Genomic DNA, 21,899 nt, shown 5'->3' with positions numbered 1-21,899 from the left:
CACGTGAAAGAGGACCACTCAATGATAATCCTCAATTAATACAAAAACAATAGCATAACATAACAAACAATAGTATAACATAAATAATATAACATTTAATATAACGTTTGGCAGTAATGTACTGATAGTGCAAAATTGCTAATCCTAATGTATATTGATTAAATATTAAATTCAAACTAGTCTCAAATTTTCAACTCTGGTTGATTTGAGTGCACGCACATATTCATAGATGTATAAATAGAGAAGTTGAAAATTATTTTTTTTAAATCGTACGAAATTCGACAAAAGTTTTGTTTGCTTTATTTCAATTTTTTACGTTTATAACAATTATTCAAAAGAGGATGAACTATTTAAAAAAAAAAGAGAAGAAGTTTACCTTTGTTTCAATATTTTCATAATGCGTAACAAAATTATTTTATTTTTCTTTACTTCTAGTTATTAATTTTGTTACTTTACGATTATTTATTTGTTTCTTTTAAACCGAGAACAATCTTTAACTCCAAAAATATTTACAAACAGTTAGGAAATTTAAATCTCGTCGCACCCCTATTTGAAATTAAAAAAAAAAAAAATGTTTGTAACTAGCTTTGTTCCAAATTTTTTCTGCTTAATTTCTGTTCTAAAAAATCATTTAACTTGAATTTATTAATAATAATTCAGTGGTTAAACTTATAAAAGTATTTCACGGAGATACAGAATCACCGTTCAAAACAAAAAATTTCTTATAATGATTTTATGGTCTTCAATTTTTTTCTCTTAATCTGTTTTTAAAGTGAAAAGTAAAAAATACAGATTAAAGTTCATTCTACCTATATATATATATATATATATATATAAATTGATACGTACAAAAAATAATTTTAAAAAGCCTAGATATCATCCACATAGAATATTCTGATTTCACTTATGTTTTATTAACTTATCTAAAGCATTTAGATTAATCACTTTCTATTTGTAATTTGTTATTTTTTTGGAATAAACAACAGGATGAGTTAAATTACAGGAAATTTTCCCATACAAAGCAAAGTTTCAGATGACTTAAGTGAATAAATGCAACAGAAAAATATTTTCAGAACTTTTTATGTACCAAGAGATTTCAGTAAATGGGTGGAGATAGTTCATGTGCTAATAGCATCTTGTAGTAAGTAGGATGATGTTAGGAACCATCCGACCATTAAATTCTTTTATAAGCATAAAAAAAAACTTGATAAAGAATTGCCGAAAGAAATACATTATTTAAATTCTATTTACATCGACCCGTATATGTTTGTAAGGGGATTCATACATTTTTATATACAAAAGCGCGTTAATAGGCTGTGGCTCAAATAAAACAAAAATATTGATTTTCTAAAACTGAGTTATTTTCTTTAACAGGCTTTATTTTTTTATAGTTACGTTTAAAAAGACCCATATGTTTTGTTCCGCCGAAGCGGTGTTTGTGACGGTATATCAATATCACCAGTTTTTTTTTCTCTCAAGAATATTTGCTGGTGTTTAAACAATTAATGATGACGACTGCTACGTAGGTTACATCTATACTCCTAAATTATTGTAAGTATCATAATTAATTTACCGAAAGAAGGAATTTATTCACTGATTTGTTGCGGATTACGGATAATCCGCAATTATATATAATTGTATATACTCTTTTTCTTGTTCCTGTTTAGCCTCCCATAATTACCTATCAGATAATACTTCAGAGGATGATATGTATGAGTGTAAATGAAGTGCAGTCTTGTTCAGCCTCAGTTCGACCATTCCTGAGATGTGTGGTTAATTGAAACCCAACCGCCAAAGAATACCGGTATCCACGATCTAGTACACAAATCCGTGCAAAAGTAACTGAATTTACTATACCATAATTAGATAACATACTGCTTAAAATCTAATTATAGAAGTGGTTCATCAATACTTTGTTTTACTGAACGATCTTAATATAACATTTTGTTTTAGTCAGATATAATATTTCAGGCTGTTGAGATTACCAACGCGCACTGAATTTCGTTCCTATAGGTTTTTCATTAGGTTTTGAATAGGTTCCAATAGGTTTTTCATTAGGTTTTTCCAATAGGTTTGCATTTCCTTATCTAACAAGTTTTCTGTTCAAAAAATTTTCCCTTATTTCGATTTTTTTGTTTGTCTATCAGTTTATCTACATATCATTTAAAAACAACAAAAATGAATTAACAACCTTTAAAAAATTATCTAATTTTTAAACTGTATTGTTACCTTAGTTAGCCCTCTCTTCAACACCTAAAACAAATTTATGGAGGCACAAGCACCTTTTTCTGAGAAAACAGTATATTTTGGAATTAAACCGCTAAAATTCATGTAACAAAAATAATAATGGAATAAAAAATTAAATTGCATAAGATAAGCAAGGTTAATTTTTTTAACATTTAGCAGTATTTAATATTTTTAATATGAAATTCAACCTCATTTCGAGAGAAACAGTTTTTTTAAATGTGTTTGATAAAGATGCAATCTAGCAATAGATTTCATGGAACAGTAATAAAAGAAAATAATATTTATTAAAAACTTTCTCAGAAAATTGTTTTTCAGTTTAAAAATTTTAGTAAAAAATATTAATGAATAAAATATATTAAAGAACAAAATCGAAGAATTTAGTGAATAGATAATAAAGAATAACTTAAATTGACATCTCTTTAAATGATTTTGATAGAAGGAATCTGTCGAAATTTCAGTCTTTCGCCTTCCTAGTTGAAGGAAGGAATATATTTCTTTATTTACTCTCTGGATAGAGATTTCCTTAAAATATTTCTGGATAAAAAAATAAATCATTAAATGAAACAGTTTCCCTAGAAACGTTTTTCGGTTATTGACCTCGGATTCTCTTTAAAATAACTTTTAAAAAGCGAACAACTACTACGAATTTATACATTTTATTTTATCGATTGTCCGAAATCTGCTCACAATCTTCGCTTCTTTGTTTAGTTACACCATCGGTATATGTTTATAAACGGATTCATACATTTTTATATATAAATGCGCGTTAATAGGCTGTGGCTCAAATATAAACAAAAATATTGGTTTTCTAAAACTGAGCGATCTTCTTTATCAGGGTTTATTTTTTTACATCATCCTGAAGCATCACAAAACACCTATTAGTTGTTTTGTGATGCTTCAGGACTCAGGTTTAAATTAATTTATATAAAATTGATAAATTATTTTTAATATCTTTATCTCCGGTGTTATTTTTCATTTTTGTAAATTTGATTAATTGTATATCTCGGTAATTATTGACCGGTCTGAGATTGTAAAAGATCTACTGCCAAATAGTAACATTGAAATTATAAGCTGAGGTAACATTATGGATCTCAAGAAAATAATTATTATATGACGGATTATGACTGCTCTAAAAAACAAAAAAAATATTGTATGTACGTCATTTGGACAATGGATGAATGTAGAAAATTGCGATGAATACAAAAGCATTTTTTGAGGCCAGCAACGGGTCTAGAATTTTAAAGCTAGCTTTATAATATTTATCAAATACAATTTAACCATTCAGACACTAATCGTAATGAATACGTTTTTTGTAATACGTATAATCGTCAAGCACTGTTAGTGTGTTTTTATATAATTTTAAGATTAGAAATGATATGAACAGAACACTTAAGATGAACTACAAGTTAATTTTGTTAATTTATAACGGCAGAAAATGAGAAATGAATTAATAATTACTGCTATTGTTTTCGTTGCAGTATGCGATTAGAAGTAACAAGTATATAAATATAAAAAAATAAAACTAAACTACAGTGTAATTTAAAAATTCTTTTGAAAAATGATCTATAAAACTTGGAAATAGTAGTTCTTAAAAATGTATCAATATCACTATTATTGCTAACGTTCATGCATGTGGGGCTAGTCTGTGGCCGCAACGGCTACGAACATTGTAGTTTGTGAAATACAGCCCTACTAATGGAAATAGACTTGGAGTGTGTTAGCTCTGTCTCGTTTCCATCAGTATAATATCGATTCACTTCTATTTTCCTTCACCCAGTTTTTAAATCGATTCTTTACCCTCCCGTCCACCACAGCACTTCATAACTTTCCTGCCCCTATTCACTATTAACCACCCACTCCTTTTATATATATATATATATATAAATAATTAATTCTAATGTAATAGTAAGTTAGTCAAAGTTTACACTGGTCTTGCAACGTCTGTATTAAACCATAATTACATAGTCTTTATAGGAAATATTTGATAAACCTTACCCTTTGATATTTTTTTCTTTGACCTATCTATTCTTTTTCTTTTTTTTTCTCTATTTTTCCTATTCATAATAAATGTCTGTATAAAAATAAAACTATAACGTTTTATATAATAAATATTGTCCTACTGGGATGATGCAGAAAAGGAGTACCTTAGTTTGTTATTAGCTATCCAAATTACGATATAACACTAACTATAGCATGTTCTTTTATTATGACTGTGATGAGTGATGCATGTAAAGTACCTGAGATGAGACACAGTCAATGTTTCCCATATTACGAATGATGTTCATTATACAGAAAATCTCAGCAATGAGAAGAGTAAAGATAACCTCTAGACTTGTCCAATAGTATATTTGACTCAGTGAAGAAGAAAGCACTTCACTCCTTACTTTCCTAGAAAAACTGGCATATAACGCTTGTTATTCTAAAAATAGGTAACCCATTTTTAGCTATGATTCATTAAAAAAGTTAGGGGCTTATCAGTGGCGTAGCGTGCGTTTCAGCCGCCCGGAGCGAAGGCCAAATTGTTTAGGCCGCTCCCTTGTTTAGGTATTAAATCCAAAAGGCTCCAAAATTTACAAAAATTCTAAAGAACTTTTTGGCAAGAATAAATTCGTTATTGTGTATTGTGCAGGGTGCAAATTAAGAAGTCATGTATGTATGTTTTATAATATAATAGTCACATTTGTTACAAACGTTCTTACACGTGTGCTACTTATTGATATATATATATATATATATATATATATATATATACAACATTTATGATATTATTCGAGAAGATTAAGTTATTTTTACATAAAAATAATAACAAAATTTTTCGACAAAGTTCAGTAATTTAACAATCACAAATCACAGCACGCACTTAAAGAAAATCATGATTTGAAGTTAATTGAGTCAATGTGAATTGGACGACTGATGTTGCATGTGTTATTAAGCAACATCAAATTCTATTCTTTATATGAAAGAATTAATTCTCGTTGAATATGTGTCGTGAACAATCCGAGCACAAAATAAAACACGGGGAATTACTGCAAGGCAACTTGTTAGTACAGACGGTGCTGCCAATCGCTAGGAGAGCGAGATGACTACACTCACTTAAAGAAAAGAAATTTTCCGGTTCCGTCACAGATTAAATAACAAAATGTTCCGTGATCATTTTAATCTGTCTGAATTATAGGTGCGACAAAAATATAAAAAGAAAAGGTTCAAAGTTTTAGTTCAGATTACAAGATATTATTTATTGTAAAATTTTTCCGCCCCCAAAAAGTGCCGCCCAGGGCACTTTTTGCCCACTGATGCTTATAAACGAAACGGTTATGGTACTTAAAAAAAGTAGATAAAAGATGTATATATATATATATATATATATATATATATATATATATTTCACATTTAAAATAATGACATTAATGTTCCTTAACATTTGCTGTAACTAAATAGAGCTTAAAATTAAATCCTTTTACAGTGATTAAGTTATATAAATTCTTTTTACATTAAATTATATCTTTTTAAGCCAACTTAAAAGTTATCTATTTACACTAAATTTTATCAGTTCGACCAAACTTATTTCTTGTGTTTTATTTTTAATAATTATTATTTTATCTAAACAAATAAATTTAAGAATTATATCAGAAATGAACAAAAAAAATTGCTAAAATTGAGCATTAAGCCAAAGTATTTTTCATAAGATATTTAAATTTAATTAATAACACTGCAAAAGACAATAGTTTAGAATATTTAAATTGGTACTTTTTGTTTTATGCTAACCAAAATATTGGTCTATTCCAGCACTGATGATTCAAATGAAAAAGTAATAAAATTAGGAGCCGATGATTTAAAAAAATGAAGAATAAATAAAACTATTTTAAAACTCAATATTTTAGTTAAGTGTTTCTTTCAAAAATGTTCAACGTCAATATTTTATGATAATACAAATAAAATTAACACCTAAACGTACAATATCTATAAAATCCAACCCACTTAAATATAAAGCATGCATTTACTTAAAAATGTAAAACAATTAATCTTAAGTTACATCAACAAATTTCAAAATTATAGTTTAACCTTTAACTAAGAGATAAATAAATAGAGAAGCCATCGTTTTAAACATAATTGTATAGATATAAGGATGCACATTTTTTAGCTTCAACTGGAACCTCTTACGTTTATTAAATATTATTTTGCTTGGTATAAATATTTCCTTTCCTATAAAGCGCATCAGGGGAATAGTAGACTTCATTCACTTAAAAACTTCAGAGCAATGTTTATAAAAGAATGAAAATATTGGATTCTATACCTTTACCTCAAAGAAAATCCTTTAAATTCCTGGAATAATAGCAATTACTGTTTCAAAGTGCAGTAAATATTTTAAAAAATAACTCTTCCATCGTTCTTGTTTTCCTAAATTCACTACCCAAAAACATGAATCTACAATTAAAAGAGAAAAATCAAAAATATTGAAGAGGATAAAAAAAGAATAAAATAACCCTGAAAACAATTACCGAAATACAGATAAAACATGGATTTCAAAAGTATCCATAAGTCACTGAAGCATATAAATATGCAAATATAGAAAAGATTAAATTAAACTAAATTACAGAAGCTATAAACACGATCATGCAGTCTCTCAACATTTCCAGTACTATAATTTACTTTGTTATTTATTATTATTAATTTTTAATAATTTCATTAACTGTTAATAATTTTTAATAGTTATAATTTCATATTAAAATCGTAAAGATTCCGTAAAGTTTATTTGAAATCAGTAGAGCCATTTTTTTTGGAAAAACTGAGTTTTTTTCTGTTTCTGAAAATTTTAAACAATTACCGGGAACATTTTTGGTTAAGGTTATGCATTTTATAAAATATATAAAATGATCAAATATACATTTTATAGCTTTGGCTTTCTTTTTATACCGAAAATAATCACATAATTAGCATTTAGCCGGGTCCAAATGCCTGGATGGGGACCTGCAGAAATATAAATGGAATATCTAATAATACCGATTGCCAAAATTCGTCTAAATCTGTAAACTTGATCATATATTTTTTCATACGTAACTAAATTCTCAGAAAATTAGATCTGATCTCAAAGAAAATATAACGGCGATATTCCGTTATATTTTTACAAAACTCCGAAATCAAGATCTTTAACTCTAGATTTTCCTTTGAATTTCGTAAAATTACGGCAGTTATCGTGTCCACAAGAAAGTGAAATATATAAGTATATAAACTTTTCGATTAATCTTACGAATAAATATATTTATAATTTCCTGACTGAAAGAATTCTAAATAAACTGGTTAAAATTCAGTTAGCAACTAAATACAAAAGTATATCTTACTAGAAGGTGGCGGTCAATTATAATAAAACTATTAATTTCACTTAGGTCAAAAATACCGATAAAAATTAATAGAATTCAAAATATGCATTATTTTGTTTATTTTTTGCAGTATTGAAGAAACTTCATCCAAATGTATAGCGATTAGTTTATGTTGCCATAAAATATTACGTAATTATAATACTAAATATGAAAGAAAATGCAAAAATTTAGATACGATTTGATGAATTTTCTTAGCATTAAATTTTATCTCTTGCCTCTGGTGATAAAAATGAAAATTTAATAAATTTACCGTTATGACCAAACCAGTTTCATTTTTTATTCTTTCATTAACTTCTTTAGTTATTTCCTTGCCTAATCAAGAATAATTTTAAAATTTATTTTAAAAATTCACTCAAATTTCACCCTATCGCAAGGGACTCTGTGCTACGATATTATAAATTGTAGAGTTACAAGGTCAAAACGGGCGTGATCCAGGAGAGAACACAATGGCTGAAGAGCACAATTTATCTACTCTAGTTTTGAAAATGACACTTAATTTTATTAATTAAAATACAATAATGAATATATATACCAGTAGATGAATAACTGAAAAACTCCATTTTTTCCGATTTTTTTCCGAGTAAAAATTGAAATTTTTTATAAGCTTCCCCCGCTTTGCGATTAAACATAATGAATCTCTCGTGTGGTATCCAGTTTTAAAGTATAATACAATCCCACTTAAATATTTATTATCTTGTCTATAACCGTTGTGTAGTTAAGAAAATCCCTTTCGGCACGCCGGAAGGCGGAAGTAGATTTCACCGGTGCTAAGTAGGGAATAAAAAAGATTTCCACTTTAAGATTACGAAAAACTTCAAATTTACACAATTCGACAGTTGTTTCATGTGAAAAATGTTTCACGTACGACAAGCTCCATCTTCTTACAATTCCAGCAATATTTTGGTCATCCTTGCCGTAAGGATTGGTCATATCAAAAATTGTTTCAAACAAAAGTTTTAGGTAATGTTTAGAGGACTAACGACCACCTTAAACCGATTCGATACTGTATCTATTAAGGGAGGTATGATTTTTTGTCTTTTTCCACCCCCTTGGGCGAAAACTTATGGAGGAGTAAAGTTTTATGTGGGTGATATCAAAAAACTTTACTTAGGTAAGTTTTAGGCCCTTATCCAAAGAATAGTAGAAACATTAAACGAATTCGATATTTTAGCTAATAAAAAATTATAACGATATTTTGTTTTTTTTTCGGAAAAGCCCCCCATTTCCACCCCCATGGTCCGATTTTGCCCATTAACGAACACGACTGAAATTTTGGGTCTTTAGATTTTATGTATCAATTTGAAAGTGATTGTCGCAAAATTATGGAAGTTATCGTGTCCTTAAGAATGTGAAATATATATATATAATCGTTTGAACTGACGGTGGTTTTGGGGTCTTGGGGATGTGAAACGCGAAGATACGTCAAAATTTTCCGGAAGTCGAAACACAGTATCCGTTACAATAAGCTTTCTTATGAAATCTACCTAATAATAAAATGTTTTGAAAGTATATAAACTGTTCAACTGCAACAGAACGATGTTGAGTCAATCCAAATCGTTATATATAATTTTTGTGTCTTTATAATTAGTTTAAACAACAACAAAACAATGAATTTATATAGCAAAAAAAAAAGAAATAAAAAAATTTGGATCGTAGATCATTTATATATTTCAACAAAAATTATAATAAAATAAGAATAACGTTTTTCAAACAAAACTTATCGGCTTACATGACTCATTTTTCTTTTCCATAACATATTTCACGCGTAACGCGTAGGTATTTAATTTTTAACATTAATTTTTTTTATTATATTATCCTAATAATATAATCTAGCTTTTTACTATTTAATTAAATTAAGTAACGCAATATTATTTTCCTTTTCCTAACTTAATAACCATTATCGATTACGTGATATATTTCTGTCCTTGGGAGTCGGTTAACTGTGTTTTGACTGTACGTATTTTAATATTTAAAAAGAAACTATCGTTTACGTGTGGGTGTATTGTCTAATTAGTTTCACATATTTATTTCACTGAACTTCTTTTACTCGTTACAAGCTGATATTTTTCTTTATTGTTTTAAGAAATGTTATACAGGTCATAAATACTGACTCCTTTTCATTCTTTTCTATGTCCATCCTAAAAAGGAAATTTGGGTGGATGCCATAGAAAGTTCAAATTTATCAGACAACTGCTTCTCATCCAAAAAAACAGTATAAAAATGAGAGTAGTTTGTTAGCAAGATTTTCAGATACTGAACTATATAAGAAAAAAAATAAGGGATTTAGAAAATTGAATAATGTAGAATAAAAGTTTTAATAATAAAAAAAAAAATAATAATAAAACCATTGCTTTTTTCTGTATTACAAATTAATTTTTGTCATTTCAGAATAATAAACACCGGAAACGTTCTTTACGTATTCTTCAGATTTTAGAATCTTAATTATTATATTATATATTAATAAAAAAATTCTGTATTTATTTCATAATTGGAAAACATATATGATTATTATTTAAATAATTTAGACGTAATTTCATACATTTTTTTTTTTTTTGAAAACAAAGTAACATATGAGAAAATGCAACCCAAGATAGTTAACAATTTATTAACAAACAAAAACCAATATCTGTATATTATTCAGTGTTACACTGAATAGAGTGGAAATTCTTTTAACAATCGAGAATAAATATTTCCACAGTTATAGGTAACCTTTCCTTTCTTTTTCCTGTTAAGTCTCCGGAAATTACCATTCAGTTATTACTTCAGAGGATGATATGTATGAGTGTAAATGAAGTGTAGTCTTGCACAGTCACAGTTCGACCATTCCTGTGGTGTGTGGTTAATTGAAACCCAACCCCCAAAGAACACCTGTATCCACGATCTACTATTCAAATCCCGTGTAAAAGTAACTGCCTTTACTAGGACTTGAACGCTGGAACTCTCGACTTCCAAACCAGCTGATTTAGGAAGACGCGTTCACCACTACACCAAGCCGGTGCGTTAGTTACAAGTAACCTACTGGTTATTTTAGTCATGTTTATTAGAATTTGGTGATGGTATTATATTCTCTAGTTACAATTTTACTCTGAAAAAATTACAAAAAATAGAATGAAAAGAAATTCTTAACAATGTACCTCTTGACCATTTACCATCTATAATTCTCTCAGTTAAGTTAATTCTATATTCTGAGGAAGTGTAACAGTAAAGTTCAGTTTACCGCCGGTTGATTAGTTTTCTAACTGATGATTATTTGATATAAAAATTCTAACATTATTAGCTTTCTTGTTCACAATTATATATGAGGTTTCAAGAGAGAGTCATAATTCAGCAATTTTGAAAAAGTACTAATTTTATTAAAAATAGCTAAAATTTTACTAAAGAAAAGAATTTACCGTTTCCTTTCCCACACAACGTAAGTTTTAAAAAATTCTCTTAAATAAAAAAAAAAACTAAAATTATAAAGTAAAAATCATTGATTAAGAGAATTCAATTTATTTGCAACATTATTAAGTTGGAAATTATGATCAATAATATACCAAATTTCAGAATTTGATATCGTTTATTATTTGATTGGAACTGAATAAGCAGTACACTGAAACCCAAAGTAATAGAACAATATGTGTACATTATTATGCAATTCTATTTGTAATTTAATGATTAACTGGTATAAAATCACGTTAGAATCTCATTTCGTTCATTCCTGTGCGTTCATGTGTTTGTTTGTGTGTAAACGTTTATTAGCATGCTTTTGTAAGCCTGCATTTAATAGAACTGGACTATATTCGTTTATGTTATTTTCGTTGTGTATATTAAATGAGCCAAAAATACCTTTTTGGTATTATTCACACACAAATGTCCTCGATTGTATACGCAATCCCTTATGAACGAACGTACTCAAATTGTATTTCGAATATCAGTAAACGCATTTGTTTTGTAGGATTAGAATTTTACGTAAAACGTACAAAATTAATACAAGTAGGGTTTCGGAATTTTTCTTTCGTAAATATATAAAAATTATTTATTTTATTTATAAAGATTACACTAATTTTCATTTTCATCCATTACTTTTTTTTGTATCGACGCTGCTATGTGTTGATTTCACACACTCTCAGCGCTGGAATTAAATTTCGATTTTATATCTGTTCTCCTCTTTTTTAAAGAGAATTAAGAAACGACCTAATTCAAGAACTGGAGTTTTAATGTTCACGCAAGTAGACGAATTCGAAAATCATTCCACTTTTTCATATTCTCATTATGTACAAATATTTGTGATGAAGTGTATTTTTTAACAATAAATAATATATGATTTTACCACTCTTACGAAAGTAATGAGTTACAATTAACAAGTTAATGGTGGTAATATATTTCCCCCCCAGCCTATCAGGACTGGACCTGCAGTTAAGGATCACGCGGTTCTGGGAGGTGCCTCGCCTCCTAGGACGATTTTTAAATAACCAAAATTATTTTGGTTTACAATATGCAGTGTCGCGCCCCTAACAGATTACTACTTAAGAGGAAAATTACGTTCAACATTGAAGTATATCGTACGCAAGTAAAGAATTGTGTAAAGTTTTCCATTTGAGTAAAACTGTGAGACCCATGATAACCGATTGTAATTTTATTTGACCAGTTGTGACCAAAAATAAGTGATAAAAATGTACCATATAACCATATAGTGGCAAATTTCATCCAAATAGAACAATTTAACCTGAAGAGTCAAGAAAAAAAGGCAATCATACATATACTCGTATACATGCGTATATAAAAACATACATCCATTAGGAATTTTTCAATGCTTTTTATTAGTAGCAGTCGTAATATTAGTAACGTGAAGAAATGACAAAAACCCAGACATGCAAAATTTGACCCGATTTTTAAAATAAAATAGTAATTATTAAACAGGTTTATCTAAAATTTTATCCATTATTAATTTATTTGTTATTTTTTAATTAAAATTACATTTATTTAAGCTGCTAAGTTCATATTAATCTAGTTACTTTAGGAAAAGCTATCATGTTTGCGTAATAATAAAATATATATATACAAAAATAATAAAATATAATATAATATAATAAAATATATATACGAGGTGCGACAATAAAGTAATGAGACTGATTTTTCTTTGCAAGATGTGGCAACCCTGCAGCTTGCGTAGGCACACCATCTTTGACCTTGGTCTATAAGCTCTTTCTAGTCCAAGCGGCACATTGATGCAACTGCTCAGTCGTGAGTTGTGCTGTAATAAGTGAACACGTGTTTGTGTCTCTCGTCACAGAAATGAAACCGCAAAATATTGCGCAACGGTATGCCATTTCTTTTTGCGTTAAATCGGATGAAAACGCGACGACAACTTACAGTAAGCTTCAGAAGGCTTTTGGAGAGGAGGTTATGTCAAGAGCTCAAGTTTTTCGGTGGCATAAAATTTTTAGTGAAGGCAGAACGAATGTTGAAGATGAAGACCGCAGTGGACGACCATCAACCTCACGGACACATGTCAACTTGACCAGGGTGGGTGAAATCGTACGATCTGATCGAAGATTATCCGTGAAAATGATTGCAGAAGAACTCAGCATCAATCGAGAAACGGTTCGTCTAATATTAATTGAAGATATTAGTACGAGAAAGATTTGTGCAAAAATGGTCCCCAAAAATCTCACACAACAACAGCGAGAAATACGGAAAAATTTGGCAGCCGATCTGTTAGAACGGAAATCAATCCAGATTTGTTGAGCCGTGTTACCACCGGTGATGAGGTCGGTTTTTTCAATACGATCCAGAGACAAAACGCCAAAGTTCGCAATGGTGCTCAAAGAGATCACCCAGATCAAAAAAAGCTCGCATGTCAAAGTCAAAAGTGAAATGCACGCTTGTGTGCTTCTTCGATTCCAAGGGAATTGTTCATAAAGAGTGGGTGCCTCCTGGATAAACAGTTAACCAATATTTCTACAAAGAAATTTTAGAAAGACTTTGTAAACGAGTTCTTCGTGTCCGTGCCATCATTGCTGATAATTGGATTCTGCTTCACGATAATGCGCCATCCCATACTGCTCTGTCAGTACAGCAATTTTTAACCTCAAAATAAATTTCAGTACTACCGCAGCCACCTTATTCACCAGATATCGCTCCGTGCGACTTTTTTTATTTCTAGGAGTCAAAATGGCGGTCAAGGGACACCATTTTCAAACAGCACAAGATGTCCAAAAAGCTGTGACGAGGGTCTCGTAGGATATTACAGAAGATGAGTTCCAGAAATGTTACCATCAATGGCAGAAGCGCTGGAATAAGTGTCTGCAATCAGAGGGGAACTACTTTGAAGGAGACAACACTAAACATGACTAAAACGGTAAGCAACTTTTTTTTTTCACATCAGTCTCATTACTTTATTGTCGCACCTTGTATATTTATATATATATATATTTTTTTTTCTTTTATTTGTTTAACGTTTGGGACCACCGTTAGGTATTGCTTCAGAGGATGAGATGAATGATTTGTAGCGTGTGCGAAAATGCCATGCCTGACCGGAATACCAACCCAAGATCTCTGGATAAAAGGCGCTACCACTCGCGCCACGGAGGCTGGCGATTGCATAATATATTAGTTTATATTACTGTAACTTAGAAAATCCCAACTCTGATTTTCACTAAACAGAAATTGGAATCGCGATAAATTATTAATTTAAAGTGCGCAAATGAAACGCAGTCCAATATTTAAAAAATCTCAGAAGCTGCATGACATTAGAAAACACAAAATCGAAGACAATGAAAAAAAAAGAAGTAAAAACATACACATCGAAACAAGAAAAATATTTTTTTCAAATAAGTTACAAATAAATAAATACAAAAATTAACTGTAATCAAAAAAATAATATAAATTTACCTATGAAATTCTTTAGATACATTGATACTTATTTTATGTACATAATCTGAAGTTATACTTTCACCAGAAAATATTAAATTGTTTTCTATATTTTCTTGTTTCATCCTATACATTTCATTTAATCTTTCGATAATCACGTACACTTTGACGGAATTTATTGAAGTATAGTTGAAGGTTTCAGATATTTTTAGCGTTTTTTTTTTTTTAAATAACTTCAATAGCATTGTAAACAGGAAGGGAAATGCGAGATAATATTGAAGAAAAATTAAAAATATTTGAAAAAGTGAAATATACGAAAAGAAAGTTAATGATTTTAGTTAAGTTTACGCAAGTTTAAATAATATTTCAATAATTTTTAAATATATTTAATCACTAAAATTCTACATGCCGTGATAAAACTATAGGCTATTGTTTTGTCACGCAATCAACGACAAAATTTTATTGTTTAATAAAAGGGTTTTGCTTTAAGCATATGCAATGCTGGGAATTTCACTTGTTTCTTTTTTAATGTTAATGCAATATTTCGTTGAATAAAATGTTGATATTGATTGATTGAGACTGTGCAACACTCTTTTAGAAACGTAAATAAAAATATTGTTAAGTTTTTAAATACATAAATATCGAAACAAATTTTTGTGTCTACTCGGCAAAACAAATTTTTAACAGCTTAGATGTTGTTACAATTAAAAATTAATTTTAAAAAATATACAAAAAGTGATTGTTAAATTATAAAACTGAAAGCTTAAAACAATGATAAAAGTTAAACTTTTCTTTTCCCAATTAGAAAATATATCTGTATATTTTATTAATAAGTGAGACAATTTCCTTATTATTATTGTTCTTATTTCGTCTCTACCTAGTACATATGGTGTGGGTTTTTAACACCCATGGTATAATGTGCGTCCGTGGTATAATGTGGTATATTATTGTCCGTGATACTTCGTGTTGATATTGTTAAATTAAACTGTTTATTATAACATTGTATCCGGGCGCTAATAACGACTCTTCGTTGTGCACCCAAAAAAGGGCTTTGATAACATTATATAATTTTAGTAGGTGTGACGTATATTACTTAAGAATTTACAAAATAAAAAAACCTTTTCAAGATTAAAATACGATCGTAAATTGTTTTTTTTTTTTTTTTAAATACTAGAAGGCAAAAATAAATTACTTTCAAATAAAAATTTAATGGATTTACGAAGGTACTACCTAAGTATTAAGATCTGCGTTAAATTCACTACTAAAAAATACTCTAAATCTTTCATTTCCATATTTAAAGTATTAGAATACGTGCATGTGCATGTGTGTTTTTTTTCTGAGCTCACAACAAAGTACCATCAGCAGCGCCGGGATACGATATTTACATAGTAAATTAATGAATATTAAAAATTAAATTAAAAACATAAACTAAAGATTATTATAAAGTATATTAAAAGAGAGATAAAATCACAATTGAATACAGCATTGATAATCTAAATTAAATCAATAAAATTATCATCTGCCATACGCCAAATGAGATAAATAGCTGAACCATACTGCAAATATTTGAAACTCAAATATTTGAAAATAAAAGGACGGCCCTAAGAAATCGTAAAACATTCGATAACATCGTTTCATTTTTTCCTAAGTTTCGGAAGTTAGCCCTAGTTTAAACTTCCGACGCAATGCCGCATAATAGACACAATCCACAAGGATGTGGCGTACAGTTATTTGGCAGTCGCAGCGAATACAAACGGATGCATCCGTCTGAGTCATAAGATATTCATGAGTGAACCTAGTATATGTGTGTGTGTGTGTGTGTGTGTGTGTATATATGTGTGTGTGCGCGCGCAAATGTGTTTGTGCGTGTACATTGTTGTGTGTTTGTGTATTTCACACACACAATAGTATATACAAGTGTGTGCCTCTCTCTCTGTGCGTGTGTGAGTGTTTGTGGGGCGCGTGTGTGTGTGTGTGTGTGTGGGCGCGCGCATGTGTATGTGTAGTAAGCATATTCATCGAAAGTAAACTTATCCGAATGTAAAAAATGAATTTTTCAAACAAAACATGTCATTCTCTTTAGTTTGTTACACATTGAATATTTTTATCAAAATAATTACGGTTAAATTTTTTCCATGTTTATCATGAACTGAGGGAAAGTATTATAAAAAGAATTGCCTAGAATTTTAGTATTCTTCGAAATTTTGTGCATTCTAAAATATCTGTATGAAAATTTCTTCCTTTCGCGCCACTTATTTTAAAATATTATTTTAATCTAAAGTAGTACTGTATCCTCTTCGTAAAAACGGCTACTATTAATTACTATACAATCTTCAATGTTCATCTAATCAAGAACATACCATTTTCATTTTTAAAAACATCATATCTGATTAAATAAGCTATTATTTAAAATTGCCGATAACAAAATAAAAACAGTGTTCCAAGATCACCAAAATCTGGTGAACAATAAAATAGATTGATTATTATGTAGTTTTCCTCGCAAATCTTGAATTTACAATCGGTTACGATTAAGGAACCACAGGTAAATTGCATTATAGAAAAACTTGAAGAGGGGTTTCTAACGAACATCCCCAATAACTCGCCGATCAGGTCTAACACCTTTTGAAGCTTCGTTGAGACCAAGTGCGGGTTCTCGTCAACAGTTAGGATCGCTGTAGTGTCACCAAACGAGGCTACAGTGACATCATCGGAGCTTAAAGTGCGCAGTAAAAATCGTATATAGAGCTGATCCTAAGACGGAGCCTTATGTAACCTCTGTTTTGATATCAAAGAATCCAGATAACTCACAATTGCATCTAGCCTGGGAGAAGCGCCCATCGAGATAGTTCCGTGAGACCAGATAGAATGAATGGTTGAGGCAGGCTGCGTTACGGAATGAGCAGGCAGCCAGACCTTGTCAAAGGCCTGCTACACACCCAAGAAGGCCGCCGAGTTATGTAATTATTATGTAGTTAACAAGACATTTTTACAATTGTTTTGGTTTGCTTTCCATATATGTAAATTCAAGTCGGTTGAAAATTAATAAAAAAGCGTACTTTCATTTTGGTTTTCTTCAGGTTTTTGAAAATAAAAAATATCAGGAATGAAATAAAATTACTTCTTGTAATTATGACGTAACGTTAAGTAAATCAGTTTTATTGATTTTAAACAAAGAAATAAGATTTTATTTGAATTAAACATTAGAATACAAAACATTTAAAATGTTAAACGTTAATACTTATGTATGACATGGCTAAATCATGTTTCAGTACACAAATTTTACATATACACATGAATGAGTGTGGTTGTGCGTGCGTGATAAATTAAAAGTAAGAGAGAGTGAATAAAATAGAATTTATTTCTATTTGTACATTTTTTGTTTGTGTGTTTTCTTTATAAACAACGTTGCAGGAGTATAATAACTTAAACTATGTCACTAGTGGAAGCGTTAAATTTTAATCGAGTGTATGAAATCGCCGGCAAAGTCACTAATATACAGTACGTAGTAGCTAAATGTCTTATATTGCTTTTACATAATATGTTAAGATTAATAGTTCTATTACATTACTTTATTTTATGTTTACAAGATTTATTGCACAATTACCTCTTCAAACTATCATCAATATTGAGAAATCAAGCATTTTAGTTCTTCAGTTGTGCATTGAAACATCGATGTAATTCTCATAAAACGTTAAGCGAACAAAAATTAATATAACAAATTTGTTTAATTAAATAAGAGATCTAGTTAGCTATGGTTTTTTTTATAAATGTTCTTTCTAATTAAAATATCTAAATTTTTAAACTAGCTGAATTAGACGTTTACGGTTTTTAAACAGTATTACTACTAAGGTAGTTTTTTTGTAAGCAAAAAAACTAATAGGCTTGTAAGAATTCCGAAAAACAAAATACTATTGTTGCTGTGGTTTTATTTTATTTAACTTTTTTTTTACTTTGTTATGATAACGAGGACTTTATACAAAAACACATTTTAAATGTAACCTAAGTAAATAAATGCAGAAAAGAATCATTCTTATCCGTAGCAGTAAAAGCGATCCCTATTTATTTTAATTTATATTTATCTTACATTACGCATGTATTAATTTACGATAGGACTTAAAATTCAATAAGTTGCATTTAGTTCATCTAAAAACTTTTTTTAAGTTGTAAAATTATTATTGTATAATGTTCTAACAAACCGAACTGTTGAAATATTGAGAACCAATGAAAAGAACAAAAACTATTATCAATTAAATATGAAACAACTTATCGTAAGAAAAAAAATGGATATAACTACGATTATACAAACAAAAAACTAAGATTGTGTAATAGTCAACCTAAATACAGATTAAGAAAAGCTGTGGGAATAATTTATCCAAGAATGAATTTTTATTATTAAAAGTTTTCTAGGAAAATATATTATGAAAAAATAATTTTGTCCTCTCAAGTAAAAATGCTTCTTTATTGCACGCTTATTAAGCTACTATTGTGCGGATTTTTTTTAAGTTAGACAATGGAATTAAAAGACAGCAATTATGAGGTTTTCTAAAAGAGGAAACTGTAGGGTAATTACAGAGTAATTACTAAGGAGAAGGAATTTTTTATTATCTTTTATCCCGAAATACTATATATCAGTCTACTGTATTTATCTATCTTTCTATACGCGTCACTTTATTTCTACTCTCTCTTTGCCTTCATTCATCTCCTCTCTCATCATTAATCTGTAGTCTTATGACGGAAGGAAGTAAACCATATTTATTCTGTAACACAGAATTAAATACATTGCAATTATTTCAGGTAATAGGACATTAGTTACTTCCTTAAACTTCTTAATATAAAAACCTTTTTTTATTATTCATTTCTCTGCTTTCATATAAAAATTATAAGTATATTTGAGTAGAAGAATGACATGAAAAATGTACTAAAACCAAATGAAACTAGCGCGTCTAAAAATGTAATTGTAAATTAGGTAACATAATCGTGACGATTGTAAGAGACCCGATTTGAGACATACTTCAATCTAGCAAATGGCTTTATTAAAAACAAACAAAAGCATCCCTTGCTAAGTATATCAAGAAAAAAAATCAGCTCTTATCTCAACTTTACTGCACCAAATATATTGTTATATTTTAAAGTGGCAATAAGTTATTTCTACAACGGTTATAAAATTTATTTGAATTAACAAGATTAGACCCTAATAAGTAAATATTATCATAAAGAACGGCAATACACGAGTTTACATGAATCGATTAATACATAACTCGTAAGTATAAATTGATTGAAGAGTATAATCGTAATTTTATTTATTTGAAAGATGAACAAAATAGTGGAAAATATTTTTATTATTCTCTTTCTTCTTTCATTTTTTACTTTCATATTCTTTTGTTTAATAGGCCAACCTCTCATTTTCACAGAGGTAAACGAACTAATCCTTTTCTTGAAAATTATTAATTCAGAGCTATGAATAATATGTATTTTTATAGGACTAACCCACATTTTTTTAAATTAATTTTTTTCAATAACATTTTCTATCCTCAAAATTTCTCTCAAATATCAAAGTAAAAAGCATAAAAATTTTATTTATGTTAATTGCTGTTACGTAAAAAATAATTAAATTAGTTTAGCTATCTAAGTTATTTTAACAAATCAAATTTTACTTAATTAAAAGTTATTTTAAATTTGACAAATATTTGTATTTATAGTTGAGAACTGTATTTTATCAATAAAAAATAAATTTAAAAAGATCATGGATTATAATAAACAAGTATATTTGCTGTATATTATATTCGATAATCCATTTTCCAATTAAAAGCAAAGCACACCTTCTCTCATTTAAATAAGACATGAATTTTAGAAGTGATTCACTAATAATTTTTATTTTAAAAATACACTGTAAATTTACTGTCACTCATAATGAACATAACTCTAATATGAAGTTTCGAAACGTGTATTTTTTATTATTTAAAAGGACAAATCTCTATATTCTTTTCTTGGTTTTTGTAGTAAACAGCACCGCTGTAAATTACATTTTTTTAAAAATCATTTTAAAAAGTTAACCTCCAGTGAGGGTAAAATAACACCCATTTCCTACTATTATAATTTACAACAGTGTATTGGTTAATTTTTTATCATTACAAATCAATACATGAACTTAAACTGTAACCATGTTTCAATGAAAATATTTAGACTTTTTCCCCCTAATTAGGATTGTACTTTTAGAACTATAAATACCTGGTTGCTGTTTATATTTATAAAGTATAATTATCCTTAATTTAATGTAAAATTTTGCACCTTCGGTAAAATAATAGATCAGATTAGTTTTTCTTATTTATTATGTGTATGTAAGTGAAAAAAGTTTTGTTAATCGTTTTACGAAATGTTCAGTTAAAAAAAATTTTTATTTATGCTTTTTATTTCATACTAAATCAAGAGCAAGGTATAATAATTAAAACTGCTAAAACAAAATAACGTTTAAAATTTAACTATCAACATCGGTTAACATTTTTAAGATATGATTACTTGTGCTAAATTAAAATTAAAATAAAACAATATTTTAAATTGCAAATAAAAATAATTAAATATATATAGCTCGTGTGTAAACTAAAAAAACAATTATTATCTACAAACATGTAGTCTGTTTCTAGTTCCTTGTACATAATCAATGTTTCATTTTAAAAGATTACATCATCGTAGCACAAAAAAAAAACGTTGTAGATTCCATTCTATTGAATAATAAATAAAATAGTGCTTTACTTAATTTTAAAAAAATGTTTTACTGTAAAAAAAAAAAAGAAAAGAACACTGACATTACTGAAATAAAACGTTGATCACTACCAGAGTACAACTGTTTATAAAGGAATTATTGACGAAAAAAAATTATTGTTCATTCAGCCAGAGAAAACCTATCTAAAGTTATATTTGGAGTTCTTCCTTACAGGTCAGTAAGAAAAAAATGGCAGATACCTAAGTAAAACAGTAAAGGAATAATGAACGCTAATTAGTTGTGGATTTCTAGAAGAATCCTGAGTGTTTGATAATAGATAAGTTAATAGATAAGATGAGCAAGTTAATTTTTCATAAGCTTTCTAGTACCTGCAGCCAACGAAAGAGAATATAATTTTTTTTTTTTTAATGGAGCTGAAATTGGATTAAGGGAGAAGAAAATTAATAATGATAAAACTTAATAAAATATATATTAACTTTTTATAAGCTTCTTTGTACTTGGCAGTCGCCGAAATTGGCAGTCGCCGGTATCCACGATCTAGTATTCAGATATTTTTACATGGATTTGAATACTAGATCGTGGATACCGGTGTTCTTAGGTGGTTGGGTTTCAATTAACCACACATCTCAGGAATGGTCGAACTTAGAATGTACAAGACTACACTTCATTTACACTCATACATATCATCCTCATTCATC

Source organism: Lycorma delicatula, chromosome 1, assembly GCF_047948215.1.
Source record: "Lycorma delicatula isolate Av1 chromosome 1, ASM4794821v1, whole genome shotgun sequence".
Classification (NCBI taxonomy): domain Eukaryota; kingdom Metazoa; phylum Arthropoda; class Insecta; order Hemiptera; family Fulgoridae; genus Lycorma; species Lycorma delicatula.
The sequence above is the reverse complement of the archived record's forward strand: the minus strand, read 5'-3'. Positions refer to the sequence as shown.